This window comes from Lemur catta, chromosome 6, assembly GCF_020740605.2.
Source record: "Lemur catta isolate mLemCat1 chromosome 6, mLemCat1.pri, whole genome shotgun sequence".
NCBI classification, from domain to species: Eukaryota; Metazoa; Chordata; class Mammalia; order Primates; family Lemuridae; genus Lemur; species Lemur catta.
The window spans coordinates 9,239,893-9,260,368 of NC_059133.1; the positions used below are offsets into that span (position 1 = coordinate 9,239,893).

At 51.2% G+C, this 20,476-nt stretch overlaps 1 protein-coding gene across 2 annotated transcripts in view; it reads left to right on the top strand.

Annotated features, from left to right (window-relative positions):
• The first annotated feature begins 8,615 nt into the window (after positions 1 to 8,615).
• TMEM184B (transmembrane protein 184B) overlaps positions 8,616 to 20,476 on the top strand; it is a 42,200-nt gene continuing 30,339 nt past the window's right edge. For both annotated transcript variants that reach the window (XM_045552879.1, XM_045552880.1), the window contains exon 1: positions 8,616 to 8,767. The gene's annotated coding sequence lies outside the window, so the exon portion shown is untranslated. The remainder of the gene's footprint in view (positions 8,768 to 20,476) is intronic.

The following is a 20,476-nucleotide window of genomic DNA, read 5'->3' on the forward strand; positions in this document are numbered from 1 at the left end:
TCTCTGCCTTTGTTTTGCATAAGGAGTTGAGAGAGGGGGAGGTCCTGTGATTTTTATTTTCCTTTATGCCGCACATGTGTAGCCCCGCCTGGATGAACGTGCAGGCGATTGTCAATACTCCAGCAGGGTCCCTCACACCCCTCCCCTTCCGTATTCGCTTCCACACTCAGCCCCTCCCACTACGCACACAGGTAACCACTCTTCTCTGTTCTAGCACAGGTTCTGTGGGGGTGAGGAGGAAGGCCTGGAGCTCAAGAGACAGAAGAGGAACAGCTGAGCCAGGACACTCTCATGGGGTGCGAGGAGGCTGTTGTGAGGGTCACAGAGGCCTGCAAGTGTTTTGGAGGCCAGAGAACTGCTGAGGAGGGGTGTGGAAGACGACAGCAGATGGGCCACAGAAGGATGGGGGAGGAGCTGGGGGACCTTGGCCTGGGACAAAAGGAGGGGGTAGGCTTCCTGTGAACTTGGTCCCACCACTTTCCCTGTGCATCTCATCCCCTGCAAAAATGCAAGCCCCCAGTGTCACTGGCCTGCCCCACTCCGGGATGGTGGCATCCCCTCTCCACATGCTACCTGCCCCTTCCCTGCCCCGGGCGCCCACACCCCTCACCCCAGGGCCTCCCGTGGCAGAGCAGGTCAGCCAGACGCTGAAGCAGCCCTGATGGGGGTCCCTCCAGCCCAGCTTTAGCAAAGAAGAATGTTCTCTCCCTCCCTCCCTCCCTCGCCCCCTGCTCTATTTCAGAAACAGACATAGGAATAGCTAGAGCTAAGAATGCTGAGTCCCCACGGCCTCTTTCCCAGAACACATGGAGTCATTCAAGGCTTTAACACGGTCCAACCTCCAACCTCGCATTGCCCAATCCCTGCAGCCTTCTCTGGGGCCTGCCATTTCCCTGCCTACCTATGGGCTGGGGAGAAAGAAGCCGTCAGGTGCAACCTAAATGTTGCCATGGGGACACCTTGCCCTCCTCCTTCCTCTGGCCTCCTCTTCTTTCACACTGGCCTTAGGCACCAACAACAGCTCTCTGTCCTTCCAAGTGGCCCGTGTGAGACACATCCCATGGCCTATTGAGGTTCAGGAAACGGCACACCCAGGGCTTGGCTTCACCAAGGTTGCACTGCCCCTGCAGGAGGGGCTGATGGGGTGGAAGGGCTGCCGGGGTGAAGGGAGGGGGCTCAGCCCAGGGGTTGCAGGGAGGAGCACTGCCCCTTTAAGGAGGCCCCACTGAGGACCCCCACAACGATGCCTGCAGACCTGCAGACCATGGCCTGGGCTCCTCCAGGCCCCCTGGGGAATGGCCTCTCAGGTAATTATGCCTCCCAAGGGCTTTCATCCCAGCATCTTCAAAGCACCTATGATTAAGGTGCGGCCCCTTTGAAGCCATCTGAGCCAGGTTTACTGAGGGCAGGCAGGAGGCCTAATGAGTCACTGCAGCGCTGGCTTCCTCCTCTTCCCCTCTCTTCCCTCTCCTTAACGCTTCCCTGAGAAAAGCAGGGATCCAGCCTCCCCAGCTCCCTGTGTGCTCCTGCCCCATGGGTGGACCTCCCTTTCCTGGGGGCATGTGCAGGAGAGTTGGCTGCAACCTGGGATTTTTGTAAAGAATTTGAATGTCCCTAGAGATTCCAAGGAAACAGAGTATATCCTTCTCTTTGGCCTGTTTTGGTCTGTGTTGACTAGGTAAGGCTGCAGGGGGACTCATCACACCTGAGTTGGAGGCACAGGTATGTGTGTAACCGACAGAGAGCCGGTAAAGGAGGCTCTTTCTCGTGTCTCTGAGTCAGGCTCTTTTCACAGCAACCTGTGAATCATCACCAGCCGCGTCCCTGAGTCACTCACACACACATACCCAGATGGCGTCCCCCAGGAAGGGCCATGTTCTGCTTGCTGATGCCACTGATGTCCTTGGTGTCATCATCCCAAGGGAAGGGCCGCGTGAAGTGGGAAGCATTGTCTCTTCCTGGCTGATTTCCACCAGTGGGGGCTGGCACGGGTCCTGGGTTCACTTAACAAACATCATGAGGGCCAGGCTGCCCCGGTGTGACCTTGGCCACGTAACGTGGCCTCTCTGTGCCTCAGATTCCTCATCCGCCAAGTGGCAGTCCCTGCTGCTCACTGAGACAGTAAAGAGCTTAGTTTACATGGCCGGCCACATAGTGACTGCTCAGTAAACAGCAGTTGTGATGAAGACGATGAAGAAGAGGACGCTAATGCCAGCCCCTGGGTGGCAGGTGCTGGGAACACAAAGATGATGAAGACCTAGTCCTTTTGGCCCTATGTTTGTGCGAGCAGCCATTTCTCCTGACTTCCAGAAACGTCCTATGTATTGAAAATCACATAGATATTTGCATAAATGAGATATCCAGGGTGTACTGTGCTGTGTGATGTTTGCTTTTTTCCACTTAATGACATGTCCAGGGGGAACCAAAGTTTTATCAGGGACTGCAGGAGGGATAGGAATTAACTAGGGAGAGGAAGGAGATGGAGTGAGGTGTGAGGAGTGTTTTAGGTGATGGAAACAGCAGCATCGAGACTCTGACACTAGACAAAAGGTTGCTGCTGGAAACAGAACCATTGGTGGCAGTGTTTGGGGCAAGTTTGCTTAAAAACTGGCCTATTGGGCTTGTTTATGTTTTCACTTCCAAACAGGAACTTCAGAAAGGGCCTTCTTACTCGGCTTATTAATGGAGATATCAGAAACAACACTTATGAAGTGCTTATAGTGTGCCAGGCCCTGTGGCAACAGCCTTACTTGCATTATCCCATTTACTCCCCATATCAGCCCTGAGAGGATGGTCCTGTTATTGTCCCCATTTTACAGATGAAGAAACCGAGTCTTACGGAGGCTTAAGAGACTTGCCCAAGATCTCACGGCCTGTGAGCCACCTCATGCTGATGGCTCTGTCCCAGTTCCCTACATTTCTGCTCTGGGTGAGATCACACCTCGGCACTGTCCCTGATATTCCTTTTGGGATGACCCTGGGAACCACTCAGACCCCCTGAGCTGCAGAACATCTGTGGTTTTTTCCTCTTGGGCAACACTCTTTCCCAATTCTTCTGGTCATGGCACTCCATTTTCCTTTGGGGACTCACCCCTCTTTTTCAGTACATTTGGTTCAGAAGAGGCTGATTCCACCCACTGGCTCCAGGGCTGGGGCCACATGCAGGCCTGGCCAGTTGAGGCACTGCATTTTCTGGCTACAATGATTGGCTCAGAGATAAGACTGTTACCCAAGCTAGGTGCCAATCGGAGGTGATCCTGGGACATGTTTTGGAATTCTTGGGAAAGAGGTACTCTCTTTGCTACTGGGGGAAAAGAGCACCTGGGAATAGGGCAACACACACACACACACACACACACACAGAGAGAACAGGAGACAGAGAAATAGCATCCAATGACACTGTGTGAGGCCTCAAATCCAGCTCTGCTTTGAACTTCCTAATTAAGTGAGCCCATAATTCTCTTTCTTTGCTTAACTTAGTTGGTTAATTGGGTTTTAGTCTATTGCCAGTGAAAAGGTCTAATCCAGGTAGGAAGTTATTCGGGTCTTCAGCAGTCACCAGCAGTCACCATTCTACAAACACCAGCACAGTCACCAGACATGTGCAAAGTACCCTGCCGACATTTCGGCAGGACATTCGGCACGACAGCCCTGCCATGTGGGCCATTCTTACACTCCACTTACTTAATGATGGGGAAACTGAGGCTCAAAGAGGCAAAGTTGCATGCCTACGATCATCTCATTAGAAAGTAATGGGGCCAGGTCCGTGCTCCACCTGTCAAATCATACAGCCCCCAGAGCATCTAGCTGGATCTGTCCATCCTTGGGGATAAGTGGGAGACACAGAGGCTGCAGGTAAATGGGCCAGGAGTGCTCTGCGCCCTGGGCCACTCATCAGCTGCACCCCTGCTTAAACCCACCTTCCCTCAATCCTCCCCCATTCTGTTTTATTTATTTTTCAAAATATTATGGTTCAAATGATTTTGGTTACATGTATCAATTTTTTTATGCTTAAGTCAGGGTTATAAGTGTGCCCATCACCCAGATAGTGTTTATTGTACCCATTAGGTAGGTTTTCACCCATCCCCAGCCCTCCCGCTTGATTTCCACTGAGTTTTACTTCCCTCTGTGCACATGTGTGCTCATCAGTTAGTTCCAATTTAATAGTGAGTACACGTAGTGTTTGTTTTTCCATTCTTTAGATACTTTGCTTAGGATAATCGTCTCCAGTTCCATCCAAATTGTTGCAAAAGGCATCAATTCATCCTTCTTCATGGTGTAGTATTTTGTAGTATACATATATCACATTTTCTTAATCCACTCATGAATTAATGGGCACTTGAGTTGATTCCACATCTTTGCAATTGTGAATTGTGCTGTAATAAACATTCGAATGCAGCTGTCTTTTTGATAAAATGACTTCTTTTCCTCTGGGTAAATACCCAGTAGTGGGATTGCTGGATCAAATGGTAGGTCTACTTTTAGTTCTTTGAGGAATCTCCATACTGTTTTCCATAGAGGTTGTACTAATTTGCAGTTCCACCAACAGTTTATAAGCATTCCTTTCTCTCTGTATCCATGCCAGCATCTATTGTTTTTGGACTTTTTAATAAAAGCCATCCTAACTGGGGTAAGGTGATATCTCATTGTGGTTTTAATTTGCATTTCCCTGATAATTAGTGATGTTGAACATTTTTTTCATATGTTTATTGGCCATTTGTCTATATTCTTTTGAAATCTTCTGTTCATGTCTTTTGTCCACTTTTTAATGGGGTTGTTTGTTTTTTTCTTGCTCATTTCCTTGAGTTCTTTTTAGATTCTGGTTGTTATCCCTTTATTGAATGCCTATCATTCCGTAGGTTGTCTATTTGCTCTGTTCATTATTTCCTTAGCTGTGCAGAAGCTATTTAATTTAATCAAGTCAATTTATTTTTGTTGTTGCTGTGATTACCAATGGGGTCTTATTCATAAATTCTTCACCGAAGCCAATATCTAGAAGAATTTTTCCAACATTTTCTTCTAGAATTCTTATGGTTTCATGCCTTACATTTTAGTCTTTTATCCATCTTTAATTAATTTTTGTGAGTGGTGAGAGATATGGATCCTGTTTCATTCTTCTGCAGGTGGGTATCCAATTTTCCCAGCATCATTTATTGAATAGGGCTTCTTTTCCCCAGTGTCTATTGTTGTCTACTTTGTTAAAGATCGCTTGGCTGTATGTGGATGGTTTTACATCTGGGTCCTATGTTCTGTTCCATTGGTCTATGTCTCTACTTTTGTGCCAGTACCATGCTGTTTTGGTTACTATAGCCTTGAAGTATAGTTTAAAGTCTGGTCATGGGATGCCTCCTGATTTGCTCTTTTTGCTTAAAATTGCTTTGGCCATTCAGGTTCTTTTCTGGTTCCAAATGAAGTGTAGAATTATTTTTTCTAGGTCTGTGAAATATGATGTTGGTATTTTGATGGGGATTGTGTGGAATCTGCAAATCAGCTTGGGTAGCAGGGACATTTGAACAACATTGACTCTACCAATCCACGAGCATGATATGTTTTTCCATTTATTTGTGTCATCTGTGATTTCTTTTCTCAGAGTTTCATAGTTGTCTTTGTAGAGATCTTTCACCTCTTTGATTAAGTATACTCTTAGGTATTTTATTTTCTTTGTAGCTATGGCGAATGGTATTGAGTCTTTGATTTGACTCTCAGATTGACTGTTATTAGTGTATGGGAATGCTACTGATTTGTTTACCTCAGGTTACGTTGTAACCTGAGACTTTGCTGAATTTATTTATTAATTCCAGGAGTCTCTTGGTGGAGTCTTTGGGGTTTTCTAGATATAAGATCATATCATCAGCCTCCATTCTGTTTTAATTAGCTTCTCCCTAACAAAAAATTGGGAATAGGCTGAGTGTGGTGGCTCATACCTGTAATCCCAGCATTTTGGGAGGCCAAGGTGGGAGGATCACTTGAGGCCAGGAGTTCGAGACTAGCCTGGCCAACATAGTGAGACCTTGTCTCTACAGAAAAAAAAAAAAAGAAAGAAAGAAAGGAAAATTAGCCTGTGGTCCTAGCTACATGGGAGGCTGAGGCAGGAGGATCACTTGAGCCAACTGCAGGCTGCAAATGAGCTATGATGGACGGAGCCACCACACTCTAGCCCGGGTGGCAGAGTGAGACCCTGAGACCCTGTATAAAAAAGAAAGAAAGAAAGAAAAGAAGGAAATGAAAGGTGATATTTGATTTGATCTTTGAAGAAGGAGTAGCTGTTTGCTGGGTAGAAAGTGGTGGAGAAAAGCATTTTTTCTTCATTAGCCAGTGGGCAGGTGTAAAGGTGAGGCTGCAGGCTGGGAAACTTAAAGCTGTCCAGAGGTTAAGGTGGCCTAAGCCAGGGCAGTGGCCACTGGCATGGAGAGGAGAGGGGACAGGAGTGAGCAGGATCTTTGAGGCTGATTAGAAGGAAGGGATGGGCAGGTGCATGGGGGGAGGGAACCGAGGACAAGGAGGTAGGTGTTTATCTTCATCTTGGAAAGCCTGAGCAAAGGCCTTGGGGGGGCTTTTTCCTCCCACAGGAAGCACTAACTAGGGCCCCCAGTACCACCTGCTGATCTGCCATGTCACTCAGGCCAGGTGACTTTCTGTCTTTGAGCCCCTTTCTGGCAACTCAAGCCTAAAAATACCCACCACCTGCCTCTGTCCTCACCAGCCTGGGGCCTCTGTAAGTTGAAACCCAAACGCGCCCTTGAGGAGCAGGGACCATTAACCTGAATTCGGGTACAGTTTGGCCTGAACACCCAGAGGTGGCAGTGATGTCAGACTGGGCTGGTCTGTAAGCTTTCTGTATTAAGTATTGCAGGTATGGTGACAACTGGGACAAAGACTTTGCCCTCAAGGGGTCAGTGTGAAGGGAGAGAGCTGGGAAGTCATCAGCAAATGATTACAATGGAACTGATAAAGCTAGTTTTTGTTGGGACAGCCCTGAGAACATCCTAGCTGGGGCTGAGAAGGAATTTTTCTACAGGACTTTGCTATTACCAGGTCTTTGTTCATGTTACAAATACTTTTTGGGGCATATTTTCTGTGCCAGCCCCTGTACTGTGTACTGGGATCACATGAGGAAACGAAAGGATGACAATCTTTGTCCTCATAGAACTTACAGTTTACTGGGAGAAGACAAGCAGTAAAATAGGCAAACTATATGTGATAAAAATTAAGCGATATGGGGGAAAATAGAGCACAATAAATGGGAAACAGAGAGTGCATGTGGGGGGTTGGCAATTTTAGGGTGGTCAGAGCAGGCCTCACTGAGTGGGGGACATTTGAGCAAACTCTTGAAGAAGGTAAGGGAGGAACCATTCAGGTATCTGGGGGAACGGTGATCTCAGCAGAGGGAACAGCCAGTGCAAGTGACTTGAGGCTGCGTACTTTGCTTGTTCTAGGAACAGCAAGGGGTCAGTGTGGAAGGACTGAAGAGTAAGTAGGAGATGAGGTCAGGTTTGCCTGGGCGCTGAATTTCAGATCAAGGCTTTGTAAGGACTTTGGCTTTTTCTTAGAGTGAAATGGGAGCCAATGGAGGGTTTTGAGCAAAGAAGTACCATGTTTTGACTTAGGTTTTAAAAGAATCTCTCTGACTCCTATATTGACTGACTGGATCAGAGGGCAAGACTGGAGAAAGGGAGAACATTGCAGTAACCCTGGGCAGAGACGGGCCCAGGGTGGTGGCCGTGGAGGTGGCATGGGAGAGGTCAGAGTCTGTATCTATTTTGCACGCAAAGCCAACAGGATTTCCTGCCCGCCTGAGTGGGTAGGGGACAGGAGGGGGATTCAAGGATGACTCCAAGTTCTGGCGTGGAAGGATGGAGTTGCCAAGAGCTGGTGGAGGGAGAGCGGAGGCCAGCAGGTTCCTCTGTGTGTGGAAGAGGAACTCAGTTGTGGACGCGCTGGCTTTGAGATGCCTGTTGGGCCTCCAAGGCAGAGGGGCCTTGAGTAGACAGTTCAGGGGAGAAGTCTGAGCTGGAGACATAAGTACATTCTGGGATCTTGAGCACGTCACCCTCCAGAACTTGATTGCATTTTGTTTCTCAGTGACCCCGGGAGAGGTGTGGACCAGGCGAACAGAACTGGGCTGGGCGGCTTGCACCGTATCCGTACCGAAGACTTGTGCTAGTGAGGCCGCCTGGAGTGCGGTGGGCGCTGCTCAGAGGCGTGGGAAGGAAAAGCCCCTTTCTGTGCTTTGCAATTTCATCTCGAATAACTGCACACAACACCCGGTAGACGCTCGTTCCACAATTCCACACGCGTCCTCCGCTTGACAAACAGCCATTGTATCTTCCCTCATCTTTAAAACAGGCTCAAATGGAGGAAATTAGGGTTAAGAGAAGTGAAGAACCACACAGCCAGCTAGGGTTAGGGACAGAGATGGGAGCCCAGGCTCAGTCCCTGCACCCCAGGAAGCTTTGTGGTGGGTGGCGTTGGGGCCGGTCTTGGCCGGTTTTGCGAGCAGCAGAGCACCGGTGGGCCCGGCCGGCTGGGGTTGGGGCGCGGCCCCTTTAAGGCCCAGCCGGTGATCTCAGCCGCGGGCTCGCGGCCCCGCCCTCCCCGGCGGCACGCCCAGTGCGCAGGCGCGTCGCGGCGGCACTCCGCTGGGTCCGGGACGCGCCGGCGGCGGCCGAGACACCGGGGCTGCGGCGCCGCCCGCCCGCCCCGCCCGCAGAGTCTGGCCACCGCGCGTCGCCCGCACACGCCGCCGCCGCCGCCATGGGCTCTTGAGGTATCCCGCTGGCCGGCCTCGCGCGGGAGCCCCGAGGGGGGCGGCTGCGGGCGCCTGGGCGCGGGGGGGCTGCTCGGTTTGGAGAGGCCGCTGCGGGGGACGCCCCGCGGTCGCCTCGGCCGCCGGTCCCGGGCGCGGAGGGTACGGAGACGGCTGGCCTGGCCGAGCAGGGAGGAGGCGTCCGTCGCCCGACTCCCGCCCTGTGCCCCTTCCTGCCCTGCGGGGTCGCGGGGCGGCCCGTGGGTGTGCCCGCTCCCTTCCACGCCAACGTGGCGGGGGCCGCGCCTGGAGTGTAATCGGATCTGCCCGTGGGGGTGGCAGGGGAGAGGGGCGGTGGATGGACAGGCCCTTTGCAAGTGGGGCTGTGTGCGCCGGGGGTTGTGCTGGCGCCTGGCACGGCCGAGTACGTGGGGGAGGCATCGGTGCCCCGTGCGGGTGGCGGTGACCTGGAGGGTGGTTGGGGGGGGGCTGTCGGGGCTGCATCGTGAATGGAGGGTGTCCACGCCTTGCGCACAGGTGAACGTGTTTGGAGGGGGACCTACTGGAACCTGGGGTTCGAAGGATGTCTGCCTCCAGAGGGCCCATAGAGACTGGTCCTTAGTGTGTGTATCCTTTCTGTGGGTTTTACATTTCCTCTCTGGGCACACCGCTGGGTACCTTGCTTGGCTCTACTTGAATCTAGGAGCTCGGTGGCTCCAGGCCATGGCAAGGCAATGAGGCTGGGGGTTGGACATGGGTTTCCTGTCTGTATCTCTTCATGGGGGGGTGTTGCATAAGGCTAGACATTTCACCCCTCCCTCTCCTCCAGGGCATCTTGGGGCAGAGCAGGTGTTTTGCATGCTTGATACCTGTGTGTGAGGTGAAGGCCATGTATTATTTATCTGACTGCCTGGTGCTATTGTAAGGAAAGAAGCAGCAATCTGTGCCCTGGAGGCCTGTGCACTGCAGAGTCAGGTAGGCAAACAAGCTCACCTGCACCTGCAGAGGCAGCGCAGGTCTCAGAGGTGTGACTTCCTTGACAGGTTATGTTTGCAGTGTCCCTTCCCACCTCCCTTTTTAGCATGCTTGGTGGGCCCCCTAGGCTCTGGCACATCTAAATTTTGGGACCTGGGACCTGGGGCTGTGGGGTGCGAGAGTCTCAACAGCCAGGACTTTGTGCCCACTTGGACATGAACACTTGATAACCCAGGCATCGAGGAGCTCTCAGGCCATGGGAGAATCAGCCTTGGACACAAGTGATCATAATGATGTGAAAAACATAAAACAAAGGAACAGAAGGAGTACAGAGGTGGGTTCCATGCTGGGGAGAGGGAATGTGGCCAGCAGAAAAGACTCCAGTGAAAGAAGACAGTTGAGTTGAAGTTTGAAGGATAACTGATGTTTGTGTGAGGCTTTATGTGAGGCTTTCCACATATATTAATATTTTCCCAGGTAATTCTCACAGTGGCTGTGTAAGGAACTGTTATCCCTCTTTGCGGATGAGAAAAACTTGAGGCCCAGAGGAAGTTCATGACTTGCTTGTCTACCATTCGTGGCAGGCCTGGGTGTACTCATTCTTGAACCAGGACCTCTCTCTTCTTGCCAGATCTTCTTGCCTTCTAACTTATTGAGCATCTACTGTGTGCCAGGCACCATGCTAGGGACACAGAGGTCTGAAGATAAATGGGACCATGTGTCTGCCTTCTAGGGGCTCCCAGTCTGCTGGGGAGATGGACATTGATAGCGACCCCAATCCAGATTTGAGGCCCGGATAGCCAGTGTGGGTGGAGAAGGCACTGTGTGTGAATTCTCCCCAAAGCCATGGGCAATCTGAGGTGCCTTTGTGTGGTCCTCAGGGCTCTGGATGCCTTGTAAGTTGCTCCCGTGGTGGTGGCGAGTTATACAAGGAGCCCCTTCTAACTCTCTCCAACTGGGTGGGAAGAAGAGCCTCAAGGCAGCATGGGTGTGAGTGATCCACTTGTCCTAGTTCACGTGTTACCGAGTTCTGTGAGCTTGGGCTTCTGTCTGGAGGCTGTTTTCTCCCACTCTGTCTTTGAGGTTTTGCTCCTGATATCTGGCTGGCCTGCCCAGCCCTCTCCCGGAGAGGGGCTCAGTGCTATTTCCAGTCCCTGCTGTGCTCATTTCTCTCTGTAAATTCCCTGGAGTGGAAACAGCCTTGGCAAGGCAGGGTACAGCCCTTTATTGTTTTGAAAACGAGTCACAGCAAATGCTCAGGGCCTTTAGAAGGGGGATTTGGTGTGTGAGTTCTGGGAGGCCAGCAGCTGGGCCCTGGGAGAGCTCTGCGTGGGGTCTGCCAAGGTGCTTGCATGCAGTAGCACTTACTGAAGACTAACTGCTGCCCTCCATATGCCGGGCCTCAGGGAGGAGAGGCCAGGGTCATGCCCTCTAAAAGGTTGTGGTTGGCTGAGGAAGCCCAACGTGTAACAAATATATGCAAGACAGTGCCCTAGTTGTGGTAGAGACAGAGGGCCCTAAAGGGGCCCAGAGGACAATAGGAACAACAGCCTGTTTATTGAGCACTTACTGTGTGCCAGGCACAGTTCAAAGCGCTTTCATGAATTACTGTGTTTCTTTCTCTCACCACCCAAGGGGGTAGGGGCTGTCACCCTATGCATTTTGCAGAGGAGGAAGCCAAGGCTAAAACAGTGCTGAGGTCACATAGCTGGCCAGTGGAGCCGAGCTTTGAACCAGGCAGTCTGACTTCAGAGCCCATGCTCTTCCCCCACTAACCCTAGGGCATGCCAGAAGTCTTCCCGGCCCTGAAGGGTGAGGGGTGTCAACCCCTGGAGGAAGAGGAGGGCTTTCTAGGTAGAGGGAACCCCGGGCAGATGTGGTGGCCTGGAATGCCTCACCTCTCAGATGTGGCTGTGTTGGGCCTGGATCACGAAGACCTTTGAAGGCCCGCTAAGGAGTTTGAACTTGATCCCAGTGTGGTCAACAGGGAGTCCTTCAAAGTTTCAGAAAGGAAGTGCTCAGCCACGCATCACAGGGCAGGATTATCCTTCACCCTCCTTCCTTCTTCCTGCAAGTAACTCCTAGAAGATGCAGCCCCCTCGTGTGCTTTCCCTTGGTCCCTCACACTCTTTTTAGTTTCTACTGCCTTTGTCTTCGTCTAGCATCTTCTGGTCTTGAAAACCCTGGGTGACCCAGGCCAGGCTCTGGAGCCCACTGTTGTAATGTCGTCTGCTCTATAACTGGCCTCTTTCGCCAGCTGGGAATTGGCTCCACTGAGCTGGAACTTTTTTTAAGGATTAACGTTCTTTCTGGTTCTCCCAGGTCTTGTGCGTCCTCATCGGCTTCTCATGCCACATAGAATGCATTTGAGCACTGTGGTGGCTGCCTATGATCCGTGCCCCTGAGTCATCAGCTCTGTAGATAACAGGCAGAGGGGAGCGGGGGACAGAGCAGGAATTGGAGCCAGGGAAGCTGGGTTTGACTACTGGGTCTCATTTGTGAGCTCGTTGGGGAGTTACCTGCTCTATATACCTACTTTGCTGGGCGTTGGGCAGGCCAGCATTTGATGCAACTAAGGGCTAGTCACACCAGAGTGTGACGAGTAAGACTTCATCCCTCCCTGCATGGCTGAAGGCTGTGGGATTGGATGTGCTCCACTTGGGGTCTTTGCAGAGTACTGCTGAAGCACAGCCAAGGGGGACATGGTAGATGGGGTGTGGGAGATGATGGGGTGTAGGATGTGAGGGGAGCAGTTAGGGGAGACTTCTGAATTGGGTACCTTGGGATAGAAGGCTGAGATTTCAGGAAGGGGTTAAAGATGGTCACCAGGAGCGTGGGAGAAGGGGGCGGGGAGTGGGCTTCTCAGTCCTGGTGACCTGGGGAGGGAATCTTTGCTCATTTTAGGCCTGTGTCCTTGGGCAAGTTCTTTAAAAATAGGGGGAAATGCACTTTCCTTTATCTGTGAAATGGGAATAATAATAGTGTAGCCATTATGTGGCTGTTGTGACCTAATGTCTGCATGGAGCTCAGCACGGTACCTGGCACATAGGACATGCTTGTGTTATTACCTTACAGGCCGTTTAATTTATTCGAGAAAGAGCTATCGCAGGCCTGTGTGCTAGGCAGTTCGTGGGGAGCTGCCTGCACGAGCTGAGTGCAGCTGGGGAGAGAGATGTCAAACATACCAGCAATTATAATTGTCACGGGGGCTCTGGGGGAACATGAGGTCATTCTCACCTGGGCAGGCCCGTCTCTAACGAGGTAGTGCGTTAAGCTGTCACCGTGTGCGCAGGTGGAGGAAGTGGGTTTCAGGCGGTGGGAACAGCATGTGCTGAGCAAAGGTCTGAGTTCGTGTCTTAGACATTGTTTGGCACTAGGACTCAGCACCTAGTGGGCCCCAAATAAATGTTCATGGAATGCTGTCTTCTTGGCCTCAGAGAGCACAGAATGGGGGAGAAGTAAAGTGGGAGGAGGCCATGGAGGGAGGAATTGGATGGCTACCCAAGTTTGAGATTTTCTCATCCTTCCCTCCCCATCGCCTCCACCTCGCCCAGTGGATGTACCTTATCACGGCGCAGCCGAGCCCTCCAGCAGTAACGGGCGGCATTCCCAGACTCCACTTTTCCTAAGGCCTGGATGGGTGAATCTAAATGCAGAGGTAGTCGAGAAGCTGGAATTAGTCTGGACACCCAGACAGCATTTGTTCACATGTCTGCTCCTGGTTTAGCATGGCCGGGCCCCTGTGCTTCGGCAGAACATAGAAGGATGGCACGGGGCTTCTGGTTGGTAATTTTTCCAGTCTTAGATTAATGATGGCTCAGTGTCTGGCAGGATGCCTTGCGCGGAGTAGGTGTTGAAGTAGTTTTTGACAAAGCAAATGACTAGCTGGATGGGTTCATGGCATTGCCACTCAGGAGAAAGCTGGAATTATTCCTGAAAAGCGCCGGACACTAAGGCTGATCAGAACAGGGTTGTTTACTAGGCCTGAGCTTGTGTCACCAGGAGCCAGCAGTGCCCATTAAACAGCCATGAGTCTGTCTGGAGGGCGTGGGAAGTGTAGGCCCGTGATGGGAGGCAGGAAGCCCGGCAGACACCTCCTTTTCCTTCTCCTTTGGGTGGAAACCAGAGGGGGAAGATCCCACCCAGAAAACCTTTGTGCCTAAGGTGCGTCACTTCCAGCTCTATGTTTTAAAAAGTTGCACACAACTAAGTGAATATTTTTTTAGTGAAAAGTTTGCAATATTGATCTCAGTGTTACACCTTTGAAAAAGAATAGGCTTCTCTGATACATAAGTATTACTTGTTGATTATGTTATAGTAAACTTGGAACACAGAAAAGATAGGGGATGAGAGTAAAAATTACCCCAAATTTCATAATTAGGAAATAATCACTGTTGAGGTTTCAGCGGATGTTCTTTCTAGACATAAACATGTGTTATCTCATTGTTTACTTTTCACCAGATTGTAAGCATTTACCCATGAAATTAAAAGTTAGCTGTGGATAGAAAAGGATCGGAGGAGTTCTAAAATGGAGCCCTGGTGCTTTGTTTCAAGTCCTCTGTGGAAAAGATGAGGTCTGTGATGTTTGAGCTGGATGGTACCACGGCGTGGGTGCTGAACCTGGCAACTGGACTGGGTCAGAAACCTGCGTGATGACCTCGGGTGAGTCACTTGCCCTCTCTGAGCTTCATTTCTTCTAATGGGGTCATTCAGACCCCCTCTACCCACCTCATAGGCTCAGGTGAGGTCCTAAATTAGAAAGCCTTGAGCCCCCATGGGGAGGGGCATGGTTTGGGGCTAGAGCAGGTCATGTGACTCTGGAGACGGAAGGAGAGGTGTGTGCACAGTGTGGGCATGTGCACATGTATGTTGCTTCTCTCCCAACCTGAAATGTTTGGTGATCTTCCTGCAGACTCCAGTCTCCTTGCAGGGAAGCCGTGATCTGTGGACCTTTAACCTGTGGGTCACACGTAGTCCCAGGATGGCTGCCCGCCAGCCCCCCACCCCCACAAAGGAGGTGCAGTGAGACCCCTGGAAGTCACTGCGTCTGTCACTCTGAAAGGGATTTTCAGATCAGGCAGCCTCTCCACCCCAACAGACACGTGTGGAGTTTGGTACCTTTATTTTTCCCCTGCTCCAACCCCTGTGGACACCCTGTACCCAGGGGGGCCCTGTCCTGCTAGCAGTGGCTGAGAACCTCCATGCCCCTGGGCGGGGCTGTTCCCCAAAGCCCTTTGGGTCATCATTTACTGAAAAGCTCGAGAGAAAAATAACTAACCCCATGGGTTGTAGCTACTGGCAGAGCCTCCTGGTCACCACCTCTCGCACCTGTGGTTTTTCTTTCATGCAGAGTGGGCAGCGAATTTGGGGTCCCATCAGCAATCAGTTCGGGTGCCTGCAAGGCACAGTGATAGGTATTGGTGAAGCCGTGTGTGTGAGGATGTTAATTAATATTAGTATATTATGTTAATATTATTTTCCTCACTGGAAATTACTTTGTAATTACTTTTCACATATATTGTTACATGTTATGTATGTTGTTTCATTTAAGCTTCTCAGCTGCCCTGGACCCATGTAATTATTGAGCCTGTTTTATAGATGGAGAGGCTGAGGCTCAGGGAGGTGAATTGCCTAAGACCCTGGGGAAAGAAACACCTGGGTTTTCTGGTTTTGTGTCCTGTGCCCTTCCTGCTCTGGGTGGCCACCAGCACAGCTCAGCCCTCAGAGAGCTTGCAGCCCACGGGGGAAGCCTGGCGAGTTGCACTGCTGTTTAGACTTGGAAAGCGCATTGATAAAGGTTCAGTTTGAAACTGCTCCCAGGAGGCAGCAATCTGCTCTGCCTTGGGGTGGGCTGAGGAGCCAGTGCTGCCTGGAGGGGGCGCAGCAGGCTGGGGCTCTGTGGACAGTGGGGGTTGGCCGGTGGGAAGTGAGGCCACCTCAAGCACATACAGGCATGAGACACAGGCAGGTAACTGGAGCTCAGGTCTCGTGAGCCTTCCTGGGGCGCTGGGGGTCCCAGTCTCACCTGTAGGAGGAGGAAGTGCATCTATACATGAGTTTGTCAATGGGCTTTACGCAAATCGGATGTGTGAAAATCTAGGTTTACCAAAACAGTGCTATTTGCTTCATGAAGAAACGTTGATGCATTGTGCATTGATTAGCATATTAATTTTGTATGATTTTAATAGCAATAATCTCAGAGCATTTAAGTCCTATTTGATTCGCCAGAGTTCCTGGCTGTCTCAGTCAGTGGGAGCAGAGCCTGGGCTGGGAGATGGGCCGACGGGGCTCTTGCTCTTGAGCGCTGCCTTTGGTTTGCCAGGAGGTATCCCCCATGTGGCTGGGGGCAGAAGACTTTCTCTTCTATTCACAGTTTTCAGTAGTGGGGCCAGATTTGTGGAGGTGGGAGGAAGCCCTGCCCTACTTACCACATAGGCTCCACTGTCCTCACTTGACACTCTGTTCCTTCCCGAGACCCGCCTCCATCTCCACGTCGCTGGCTTGATGCTTAGGTAGTGATGGCTGTTGGGCACAGGGGTTATGTAAGAGGCCTGTGATGGACCCAGGAGCAGAGCTGTTTAAGAGTGAGTGTCGTGGAGCATTAGTGTATCCTGCATGGTGAGGCGTCCCCTGCCGCTTGCACAGGGGAAGTGGCAAGAGGTGCCTGTCGCTCATTTGGGGTGGCTAGACTGGAAGTGCTCGCTCAGCCTTCTCGGGCTCTCCACCCCCACCCCATTCCCCCAGGCCTCCGTCCGCCAGGCCCACTCCTCCTCTGTGCGCTGGCACCTTCACCCAGGGAGGCCACTTATGGCCGGGGGTAGTGGCCACTTGGTCACCATCCACCCTTCCACCTGCCCTGGACCAGGGCATCAGAGTTCTGGGAAGGGGCAAGGGAGGGGCGGAGTGGGTCTAGCCTTTTGCTTACGGTTGAGGAAATGCATGTTTGTGGACCAGAGCTCTAAGTGAGGTGGGTCTGATCGTGGTCCAGCACCTCTTCTGACCCAGAGCTCCGTTTGCCAAAAACTGAGCTTTTCTCTACCGTTTCTTCACCTGGGCACCTGAAAACTGCACGTTGTCAATATTTTCCCAATAAATTCTTGGATGAACAATTTAAATGTATTCTGCCTCTCCGGCAACGTTTTCCAGAATTACAGATGTTTATACGCTTTCACCAGCAGCTGCACTTCTAGGGATTTATCCTACAGATGTGTTAACACGTGTGCAAAATGACTTATTTGCAAGATTACTCATTGCCGCCTTATTTGTCATAAATAGCAAAAGATCAGAGGTAACCCAAATGTCCATTAGCAGGGAGGCACGAACACATTCTGACCTGTCCAAACTCCGGGATGCCGCGCAGCCATGAAAAATAAGATGGGGACTCCATGCGCTGAGACAGAACAGTCGCCAGGGCAGATTGCTGAGTGAAGGAGCAGCTGCCATCTGTGTAAAGGGCGCAGGGGAGTAATAAGCGCCTCTGCTCGTGTGTCACAGAGCGTCCCTGGGCATCCACAGGAAGTTGCTGACTGTGATGCCTCTGGAGGGGGCCCTGGTGGCCGGCAGTTGTTGGCTGGAGACCCCACGTGCCTTGTGATTGCCGAATCATGTGAATGTATTAATTAATTTTCAAAAAGTTAAATAGAAAAACATAAGAACTATAATCTCACCTCTTGCCCAGTGTAGGAAGGCCAAGGCTCTGCCACCCCACCAGGGACAGCCAGCCTCACTCAGGCCCTGACTACTCATCAAAAAATGCACACTTGGTTCTCACAAAGGGGACCGAGTGTGAGGGTTTGGGTGCTCCTTGGTAGATATGACCCCCAGACCCAGCCACTTCTCTGGCCCCTCAGAATCACTGCTGTTGGCTGGCTTCGTCCTTTTATTTATTTATTTATTTTTTATTTTCTTGAGATGGAGTCTCACTCTGTCACCCAGGCTGGAGTGCAGTGGTGTCATCACAGCTCACTGCAAATGAAAGCTCCTGGGCTCAAGTGATCCTCTTGCCTCAGCCTCCCAAATAGCTGGGACCACGGGTTTGTACCACACGTCCAGCTAATTTTTCTGTTTTTTGTAGAGATGGGGTGTTGCTGTGTTGCCCAGGGTGCCAACTCTTGGCCTTAAGCCATCCTCCTGCCTTGGCCTCCCAATGTGCTGGGATATTAGGTGTGAGCCACCATGCCTGGCCTATTTAATTTAATTTTATTTTATTATTTTTTTTGGAGACAGAGTCTTGCTCTGTTGCCTGGACTAGAGTGCTGTGGCGTCAGCCTAGCTCACAGCAACCTCAAACTCCTGGACTCAAGCAATCCTTCTGCCTCAGCCTCCCGAGTAGCAGGGACTACAGGCATGCGCCAATGTGCCCGGCTAATTTTTTCTATATATTTTTAATTGTCCAGCTAATTTCTTTCTATTTTTAGTAGAGATGGGGTCTCGCTGTTGCTCAGGCTGGTCTCAAACTCCTGGCCTCAAGTGATCCTCCTGCCTCGGCCTCCCAGAGTGCTAGGATTACAGGCATGAACCACCGTACCGGCCTGCCTGGCATTTTTTAAACCCCTGCTGTGATGGGCTCACTTCCTGACCTTGGAAACCTTCAGGGGCTTCCCCACTGACAGCAAAATACAGTCTAACTCAGCCCTGGGTGTCCCAGGCCCTCTTTACGGGGCCTCTTCTTGAGCCACACTTCACTGGTCACCCTTGACTCCTGACTTTCTTGCCTTTGCTCACACAGTTCCTGCCTCTCCGACCCAAATCAGTCTCCAGGTGCCCAAATTCCATCTGACTTTCCAGGGCCAGTCTATTGTCCACTTCTCACTGCCCTGTGACCTCTCCCACTCCTCTTCCTCTCTGCTGGCACTTGGGGCCTTTTGTATTGTGTTCTAGGTGTCTGATTACTCACTGGACCTCGGCTCAAAGGGGCAAAGTCCCTGTACTGCTCACAGTCCCTGATTTGTTAGATGTTTGCTGAGTGATGAATGAGTAGTTACCCTCTTTGTGGCAGGATTGGAAGCTGTGGAGGCCAGGGCCTGTTTGACATGTGTGAGTGTACCCCAGTGTCTGGCATGGCGGGCCTGGCCTCGAAGCAGGAATAGGATATCTCACGCCTTCAGGCCAAGGCTCTGCGCTGAGTGCCTGGTGCGGATTCCTTGCATCCTCAAGAACCTAGGACACACGGCTACTGTGATTCCCTCTTTACAGATGCAGAAGCAGAGCATATACCTTGTGTAGATCATACATCAGCAGTGGGATTTGGACACAGGGCTGGCTGCCTGCTACATTTACGCAGTTTCTTCTGCCATCTCCCCCAGGTCACATGTAATACCAATACCCTTAACTTGCTCTCATTACCTGTCCCACTGGCCACAGACAACCTTGTTATTCAAGTGGATTTTCTTTCCCACTAGACTGTAAGCTCTGAAAGGATCAGAGTCTTGAGATACCCTTTGGACTTAGCACATAGAAGGTGCTCAAAGGTATATATTTATATTTTAAGAAACTTTCCATGGAAGTTTAACTCACTACAGTAAAGTACACAAGTCTTACACGTGCAGCTTTGTGGATTTTTGCACCTGTGAATACCTGTCTGTGTACACTGCCCAGATCAAGGTGCACAACTGTCCCTGTTCTTGTCTTGGGGGTGATGTGCACTCACTGCTGGCCGTGCGCCCAGGGTGGGTTGCTGGCTCGCCTGAATCAACAGGTGTTTGTGTGAATGAAATGCACGTTGGGGTTCCTCACCAAAGCATCCCGGGCTTTAGCCAGGCTTCTTGCTGACAGGGTTTCAGGGGACGGGGCAGGTGCAGGGGTCTTGGCTTAGCCATCCTGCTCCCAGGGGGCAGTAGGACTGGTGGGGTTGAGGATTCTGCATTTCCAGGACACTCATTTGCTTGGTGTTGTGTGGGACCTCAGCAATCTGGAAAGGTGGTCAAAAGCCCAGCTAATGAGGCTGAGCATTGGTCTATTTGTTCTCAATTTGGGAGAAAACTGAGATGATCAAAACTAGGACTGGTATGTATTAAAGAAAAAGACCTAATTACAAGGCTGAGTTGAGTATGCCCTCGCTGGAGGATTTGGGACTTCTTTGTTATTGTCCTTTATTTCTGTACTCTGCCCAAGTGACAGAGAGGTGCATGATTGGATAATTTTTCTCTCCTGGTTGAGAGATTCGTGGGAACTTAGCCCCAGGAGAAGGGGCAGAAACGTGGAGCCTCAGCTTGTTTGTGCGGATTGAAGGGGAGTGGGACGGAGAGATTTGGACCCTGCCCCCATGAGGGCATGTGATCCTTTTTCAGAAGGCTCAGCAGGCAGAACTGCCCAGCCACAGCCGCTCTTTCCCTCTAATCCCCTCTGGAGAAGGGCCAGGCCGTGGGCTGCTGACCTTCTCTGATGTGGGTCAGTCTCCCCCCAAAAGGCAGCCACCCAGAAGCTGCCAGCCCAGACAGCCCCCCAAGGCAGGAGGGCTCGTCGCCATTGCAGGTGCTGAAGCAGGAGCACAGTGGTCAGTTCAGATGAATGATGCTCAAGTCAAATTCTACCTCTCGAGTTTCTCTGTATATATTAAATAAAAGAACACAAACCCTCCTGGGTTGCATTAAGATTCCAGAGACATACATGCGACGATCATGTTGCCAGTTTAGCTCTGCCTGTGGGTGGCAGCTGCCTGCCTGCCTGGGCGCTTCATGGCTGCAGCGCAGAAGGGTTTGGATCTGAAACCAATGAATGAAAATATGGCCTCAGAAGGTGTCAAAGTGAGCAGAC